This window comes from Lactuca virosa, chromosome 7 (assembly GCF_052849685.1).
Source record: "Lactuca virosa cultivar CGN04683 chromosome 7, Lactuca_virosa_CGN04683_v6, whole genome shotgun sequence".
Classification (NCBI taxonomy): Eukaryota; Viridiplantae; Streptophyta; class Magnoliopsida; order Asterales; family Asteraceae; genus Lactuca; species Lactuca virosa.
Genome location: NC_136432.1, coordinates 119,555,308 through 119,563,001, shown reverse-complemented (window position 1 = coordinate 119,563,001; position 7,694 = coordinate 119,555,308).

The following is a 7,694-nucleotide window of genomic DNA, read 5'->3' as shown; positions in this document are numbered from 1 at the left end:
GTTTGAATTTTCTTCTCTGTACTCCTAAGTTTATCTTACACTGATTCATTTCTAAGACAATTTTTCATTTTCTTATAGTTTTTTGTTAATAGGTATTGTTTGGGAAGTGATATCAAGAAAGTGATAACGGGTAGTCTAAAACATGTGTAAAGGACTGAATCTGAATTGTCTAGACTCTGTGTTCAATGTGCTGGTAGGCACGAAGGATTTGACAGTGTGGATTTAGTTAGGATTGTTTGGACTGACCATACGACGCTCGGGTAGATTGAGCAGTGAGATAAACACGGGAACCCACGGGATACATTAAATTAATACGCATCTAGAACAATGGTTCAACTTTTCCTTGATGTACGGACTTATGTCCTTAATTCTGGTTCTGATAGAGCGACTGGGGGGTTCTAATAAAGTAGGTCTGTAGGAAATTATTTTCTTGCTTTCTATCTGTCAGTCATATGTTGCTTCCTCTGCGTGATTGGAAGAGATCCGACCTGGATTGCAACATATGCAACTCTATTTCTATGCATTTTCTTTATCTCTGCAATTCTTCCTATCTGTGAGCCATATGATGTCCCGTCTGCGTGATCGGAAGATCCGACCTGGGACACAACATATACAACACCCTACTATTTCTATAACCCTCTATCTTTGTTAGTCATATGTTGTCCCCTCTGCGTGATTGAAATAGATCCGACCTGGGACACAACATATGCACCCATTTCTAAATTTCACTTCCTCCTTAATAATTGTTTACTCACCTAAAGTAAGGAGTTCTTTGGAAGTTCTTGATAACAAGGGTATATCGGGAAATGGGGAACACGTTCTAGTGCAACTAAAATCGAACCATTTAGAGGTTGTCTGTAGATCTCGCTGCTTAATTTATGTGGACAACAATACCCGTGGTCGTCGTCAGTAAAATAGTTTACTTAGAAAAGTTTATCGATATCCTTCGTGTTTATGTGGACCACAATACCGACAATTGACTAGATCTATTCATGAAGGTGAAGGTTCTGATAAACAAGTTCAGGCTGTCTCACAACTTTGATCCCAAATATTTTTGTTTTTGTTAAATTTGTTCATAGTTTTTCTCTATGTAGAAATTTAGGGGGAGAATTAAAAAAAAAAATTCAAACATCAAACAAAAATCAGAAAAATTCAAAAAACAAACAAAAATCAGAAAAATCAAAATCAAAAAATAATGTTATATTATGTTTTATTTCTTGTTCAAGAAAATCAAAAATCCAAAAATATTTTTGTTTCTGTTTTATTTTTTTCAGAAAATATGAAAAACCCAAAAATATTGTGTGCTAAATTTTCTTTTAGTTTTGTTTTGTCTTGAAAGGTGAATTCAGGTGTAGATGAGACTCATGGAGACTGTATTGAGATTTCTGAGCCAAGACTTCAACCGTGAGCATCGAAGAATTCTTATTCGAAGGAGCAAGAAATGAAGATTATTCTTTCAACATTCAACCCTTCAACCCCAGTAGCAAGGTGAAGCTGTACTTGAAGATTATGTGACAAATTGCATTGAAGCCTCCTCAATCAATTTGCTGCTATCTTGTACCTGCTGAAGTGATCCAAAAGATTGTTTCTCTCTGATGTTCTCTCTGAAGATTCTCAAACTGAAAGCGCTATCTTTCAAGAATCTTTTCAAGAAGCCTCCTCACCTAATGTGCGTTCAATGTCAAATTCTGCAGAAAATCCCAACTGCTCGAGATGAAGTCATTTCTTGAAGATTCATATGTTCATCTTGAAGTCGTGAAGATATCGAAGATTAAAGATGAAGCCAAACTCTAAATGAAGATTAACAAGAAAAGCCAGCTATTTTTTTGGGGGAGCTTGTTGGGTCAGTTAGAAAAGAAAGCTATAAACCAAGGGGGAGATTGTTGGGTCTAAAATTATGGTTTATACTTTAATTTTCTAGGAAAATGTATTTTTGTGTCTAGGACCGTAAACAGCTTGGTGTTGACGGCCGTATACTTGTTTACGGTTGTGTTTACGGCCGTAAACAGGTTTACGGCCGTAAACCCATTCACGGCCCATGTCTACTATATATAGGGTGAGGAGTGCATAATTGTAGTAAAGAGAAGGAGAGCTTAAGTGTGTGAAACCCAAGGTGTTCTAGAGAGAGAAACTAGAGAGAAGTTTTGTGTGTGTGAATCTTTTGTATCTGGATCTTCATTCTAATCAATTCATACATAGATTCATCATATTTTTCTTCTTCTTCTCTTCTATTTTATCTGACATCATCCGTTTGATTGGGATTTCGCACCATCAAACGGATCTGATTGATACACAAGCAGTTTGGGGACTTACAAATATTTTGGGTATTTTGAGTAGTATTTGAGACTGGTCATTAGTTGAAGAATAGGTTACCGTTTGAGCTGATATTCGGATGTAATGACTGGTCCCTGGTATGAATTTAATTCATTTATTTAATTATTTTGAAAAAGTAACTCGACGAGTTGGAGGCCCTAACTCGTCGAGTAGAGGGATGATTATGCACGGGTTTGAGCTATCTACTCGACGAGTCAAGTGCCCTCGACTCGACGAGTAGCTCGGCCAGAATGAAACCCAAATTTCAGGGTTTTTCACCCTATTTAAGCTCCTTAACCCCCACCCCTTGGTCTCATTTACAACCTCCTTGTCCAAAACCCTAATCCACGAAACCCTAGAGCTTTCTTTGAGAGTGTGAGCCATTTTGAGTGACCTTTGTGTTCTTTTGAAGCTTGTGGAAGAAGAAGAAGATAGAAGGCTCAAGAGGGGAAGAGTAGATCCAGAAGCTACACTCCATTTGCTACATTTTCTGGTAATCAAGTTTCTATCTTGGCTAGTAGTTCATTAGATCTCTTTATGTCTTTTTCATGAGGGTTTTTGGTCCAAGAATGATAGCTTTTGGAGAATGATCGACCCAAGAGGGTATGCTTCCAGATCTAGGACCTAGAGGGGTTGAAATGACATAAAGGTACAAACTTTATGCCATTAGAGCCCCCATGCAAGCCTTACATTGTTATATTGGACTTTTTAGCCTGAAAAGGCCATGCATGTGGAAAAAGGTGGGAACTTTACGTGTCCAAGTAGTGTTAGGGGTTTAGATCTGAGGTTATAAGCTTTAGTTTGGTGTATGGATGGCTTAAGGACCAAGTTCTAGGTCCCAAGGAATTAGGGTTTGAGCTAAACCCTTTAAGAAGAGGTAATAATGGGTAAAGTTAGAAACTTTACCCTTAAAGGGACATTTTCAGAGTTTGTAGGAAGTATGAAGCTTGGATCTGAAGTGTAGGGGATTAATACATTAAGAAAGCCCAAACAGACAGGGGAACTCGACGAGTCCAGAAGGGGACTCGACGAGTTGAGTCGGGTTGTCCCCATTCTATGTCAGGTAGAACTCGACGAGTCTGTGAAAGGATTCGACGAGTTGACTCGGTTGGCTACGAGTCTGAGTAGTACAGGAGCTCGTCGAGTTAGGAGGTAACTCGATGAGTTGAGTCGACTGGGATTTGACCTTGACTTTGACTTTGAACAGGATGTTGAGTTTGACCAGGGGTAAAATAGTCATTTTACCCTTAGAAGGATTATCAGATTGTTATTAAGTGTTATTGTAAAATTTATAGCCAGGGAGTCGTTTGAGCAGCCGTCAGAGATTACTCACACGATATTTCATAGCTAGCATACGCGATGAGTTTCCTCCAGTAGGATAGGGTCTAAGGCACGAAGGTCGGGTCGTTTAGTTAGTAGTAGTTCCGTATTACGGCCCGTTGCCGGGAGGGGACCGATGTAGGTTTATATGCTTTTCCGGATTGCGATACGATGTCGGGGCGGTCCCGAGGAATGTTTGCATGCTTGATGTCTTTGTGATTCTTGCATGTGTTTGTGCTTGTATGTTTCCGGACTTCGGTCTGATGTCGGGGTGGTCCCGAGGAATGTTAGTATGTTTCCGGATTATGGTCAAATGTCGGGCGGAGCATGAGGAAATGTTTAAATGTTAATGATATATGCTTAGGGTTATGTGTATTATTTGATTGTGCTCACATGTATTCCGAGATCTGCTCGATGTTGGACGAGGCTCGATACCGGGAGGGGCCCGATGCCGGGAAAGCCGATGTCGAGCCTGACTCGATGTAGCAGGGGCGGGGCCCAAGATATGTTATGTGATATGTGTATGGTATGTGGTAGTTGGTAAGACTCACTAAGCTTCGTGCTTACAGTTTCAGTTTTGGTTTCAGGTACTTCCACTAGCTAGGGGAAGAGCTCGGGATAACTGCATGGCACACACCATAGTTTTAGCATGGGATTTTTTAGACTCTGATATTTTGATATGGTTTTAATACAGTAATTGGATATGACGTTTTGGATACATGATTGGTGATTTAGTTATGAAATTGATGGTTTATGGTTTTCGTAAATCATTTTAGAAAAGAAATTTTTGGACTATATTTTTAGGATGTTTCAAGTTGGTATCAGAGCCTTGGTTTGAGGGATTTGGGCACACTCTCGGGTGTGTATGGACTCAAACTCAGGACTTGGTATGAAAATTTTCAAAAGAAAATCATTTTTATAAAAAGAATTTTGGAAATCATTTATAAAAGACAAAAGAACTTTGAAAAGAGAAAAGGGTGTGGTTCATGCAATCAGCCGAGCTTAAGTAAGTACTCCCAAATTACCCATACAAGTTTATGTTATGATATGATTATGAGAACTGCATGCTAGATTTGGGCTAGGGATCTAGGAATGATGCCTTATATGTCTTTTATGTGTATGAGCATTGCATGCTAGTTTAGGGCTAAGGATCTAGGAAGGATGCCTTATGTGCCTACTGTATGCGTTTATTGAACTGTATACTAGTACTGATTACTCAGTAATATGATAGCTTGAGAAGAACATGCTTGATTATGTTACTCAATGCTCGCATGCTGCTTGCTTTGTGCTTTTAGGAGTTCTAGTTATCTTTAACTAACTAGTAACGAATATGTTAAGTTACATATTACGAGGACTAAATAATTTCATAAGGTTAGGTTTAGCTCTATTTCGCAGCTCATGTCTGATTCCAACCGTTGTAGGGCAGGACATCTCATTCAAAGAATTATCTAGTCTTAGTGATATATAATAGTATTCACGAGCTAGTTAGGGGGAGATAACAGGGACTTCTTATGTAGCTGATAGCGGAGAGTGGGTTGGTGATTACCCTAGGGCAAGCCTAGGATGAGTTTAGCATGCGATCAGCAGTAGTAGTGGAAGGGACTTGGTGGAGTCGAGGCAGTTCTTGAGGAAATTACGGATAAATGTGGAAGGTAGTATGGGCGCGTACTACTGAAAGTAGAGGATCCATACTCGAATCAAGGAAGGCTGAGATGAACCCAGGAAACCTGTATAATGTGAGATCCCTCGAGTTATGATGAGTATACTGATGTATGTTATGGTGTATTTTCAAAATGGTGACGCTACGCACTAGGCCAATTGGCACTTCAGGCACTTGTGACGGATCAGGCTCGGGCTCTGGAGCTGGGCAGATGGATGAGCAGACGGGGGAGTTTATTTCTTTTGAGATCACGTGCAACATATTAGATCAGACTCCTGTGATCTTTGGTTCGTTTTAGGAGGGTATTTTGGAGCTTCTGGATGAGAAGCCGAGCGCTTTCCGCACTGAGGTGGCGGCCATGATAGAGTCGCGCACACTGACTTTCAGGAAGTTCACGGATTGTGGAGCTCCCGACTATCATGGGGCTCGGGACCCCATTGCTAGTAGCATATGGTTGACTAATGTCGCCAACACGTTCTGTACGAGCATATGTCCTGAGGGGACAAGGTCCGACTTGCATCCTGTCTTCTGAAGGACAGGGCATGATATTGGTGGGAGGAGGTCGGACGAGCCATTGGGGATGACACAGTTCTAGATGCTATGCCCTGGAGTGATTTTTCGGCCAGGTTCAGGGCTGAGTTTGCACCCGTGATTGAGGTGCAATAGCTAGCGAGGGAGTTCCAGGATCTGGAGCAGACGAAAGAGACTGTGGCGGAGATCACCGCCAAGTTTAGGGAGAAGGCCCTTCATGTTCCGTAGTACATGGCGAACGAGGAGATGAAAAAGGCCCGATATCATGAGATGTTGCAGAGTGATATCCACCAGTTTGTGAGCCGCTCTAGCTGCAAGACGCTGGAGGATATGATTGTTAGGGCTTGAGAGAGGGAGTTGGATTTAGAGATGGAGAGGAAAAGGAAACTAGATGGGGTTCATACAGGCAATTCGGCCAAGAAGCCCAAGTTATCATACCACAGATCGAGGAGCCAGCAGGGCCGCAGTCGGTATAGCAACTGCGGCAATATGCACGAGGGGGCGTACAGGGCGGGGAGTTCGGGATGCTTCAAGTGCGGCCGAACTCGTCACATGAGCAGGGATTGTACAAATACCACCACCACCACCACAGTAGTTTCAGATCTGATTTGCTTCTAGTGCAATCAAAGGGGCCACAAGAAGGCCCAGTGTCCGAGTCTGGCAGCAACAGGACAGGTGGCGGCACCCGCTCCTGCCACGTTAAGGATTACAAATGGTCGTCAGGGCCGGGCAGAGGCACCTACGGCGAGGAGCAAGGTTTTCCAGCTTACTGCAGAGGAGGCACGTGTGGCTCCTGATTTTGTGACGGGTATGTATTCTCTCCTTATCTCTTCATTTGTTATGATTATTGATTATGTTTATGTGTTTGTTATAGGATCGTTCTTAGTGAACGGTATATCAGCCTTGGTATTGTTCGATTCGGGTGCAACCCGATATTTTGTGTCGCTCGCGCTCAACAAGCGATTCGTAGGAGCTCCGGGGGAGTTGGATTGCCCACTAGATGTGGAGACAACAGATGACAGGACCGTTAGGGTTGCGAGGGTTCACATGGGATGTACATTACAGTTATTCGATGAGCAGTTTTCAGTGCATCTAGTTCCTATTCCCCTGCTAAGGAATAAGGTTATAGTGGGTATGGATTGGTTGAGCCCTAATGGGGCAGTGATCGACTACGAGCAGCAGCTATGAGGGTTCAGACTCCTAGTGGGGGAGGGTTAGTGATCCAAGGCGAGAGGCCACAACGAGGACCGGTGTTATGTTCATCAGCGAGGGCGAGGCGTTACCTTCAGCAGGGTTGCGCAGGTTATGTCGCTTATGTTATGGATACCCGGGATAAGGGTAAGGCGATAGTGGATGTTGTACCGGTCGTGAGAGAGTACCCGGATGTATTTCCAGAGGATTTGCTTGGAATACCTCCGGAGAGACAGGTTGAGTTCAGGATTGACATGGTCCCTGGTGCGGCTCCGATAGCCAAGGCACCATATCAGTTGGCTCCTCCTGAGATGCAGGAGTTGTTTACGCAGTTGCAAGAGCTGCTAGACAAGGGATTTATCAGGGCGAGTAGTTTGCCCTGGGGAGCCCTGATCCTGTTTATGAAGAAGAAGGATGGGTCACATCGCATGCATATAGACTACCGGGTGCTGAATAAGGTAACGGTGAAGAACCGTTACCCTCTCCCAAGGATAGATGATTTGTTTGACCACCTACAGGGTGCATCTTGGTTCTCCAAGATTGACCTGCGATCGGGTTATCACCAGATGCGAGTCAGGGACGAGGATGTCCAAAAGACAGCTTTTAGGACTCGGTATGGACACTCTGAGTTTGTGGTGATGCCGTTTGGGCTCACCAATGCTCCAGCTGCGTTCATGGA